The following is a 944-nucleotide window of genomic DNA, read 5'->3' as shown; positions in this document are numbered from 1 at the left end:
TGATGGAAGAGATATTAAAGAATAATTTATAAAATGAGTCGGTACTTCCCAAAAAAATCAATGAGAAAAGTTGGGTAATTTTTATGAGAGATTCGTTAATGCTGTGTTAACTTTTAAATCCCGTAAAAATGGACGCCTTATAAAACCGAACGCAATCGCAAAACAGTGGTATTTGTTAGGTTTTATATTTTGTCCTGAAAATATATGAGAACAAAACCTCAGTTTAATTCGTTCAGTGTTCTTAAATTAATAATATATTATATATTTTAAAACGGATCGCATCAGCATGATATTTTGTATACTAATGAAGAACTACGTGTTTACATGTTTTTGCTAAACACGCTTAATATTATATGTTAAAAATTATGTAACAAACGTTTTAAATTAACACTGATACTCACAAATCTCAATATTAAACTACATTTGATTCCGCTAAATATTTATCGAGGGATTTTCTCTGGTTTCTGATTCGAAGATTTGACTTCAAATTCAATTTTGAAACCAATAGAAAGTATTTTTGTTATTCAAAATTATTTAAAATCCTATCTTGCAACAAGTGATCATCTATATATTTCACGAAAAACACCCGTCTAGCTGAATCCACTGCGAAAAACTTCCCCCACTCTTTATCTGTGCCTAAATCAAAACGTGGATTCCATTCCAAGCTCCTTTCTTAGAACTGCGCGCCTGTGGAACTCTGTTCCGTCTGCCTGCTTCCCACCGGACTACAACTTGGATGTCTTCAAGTCCAACGTTAACAAATCTCTAATGAACCGCCCCCTCAAGTAAACACTTCAGCAAATCTCCACACTAACGTAATGTACTTGCAATAACCCTTATCCCTGAGTGGCTTCCGGGCCTTTATAAGTGGTGACCACTGTATAAAAAAAAATGTGTTTTTTTAGGGAAGTTGACGACTATTGTTCGAAACTTTTATTGCTAAT

The sequence above is a fragment of the Euprymna scolopes genome, chromosome 8 (assembly GCF_053919585.1).
Source record: "Euprymna scolopes isolate OS-2025 chromosome 8, ASM5391958v1, whole genome shotgun sequence".
NCBI classification, from domain to species: Eukaryota; Metazoa; Mollusca; class Cephalopoda; order Sepiida; family Sepiolidae; genus Euprymna; species Euprymna scolopes.
The sequence above is the reverse complement of the archived record's forward strand: the minus strand, read 5'-3'. Positions refer to the sequence as shown.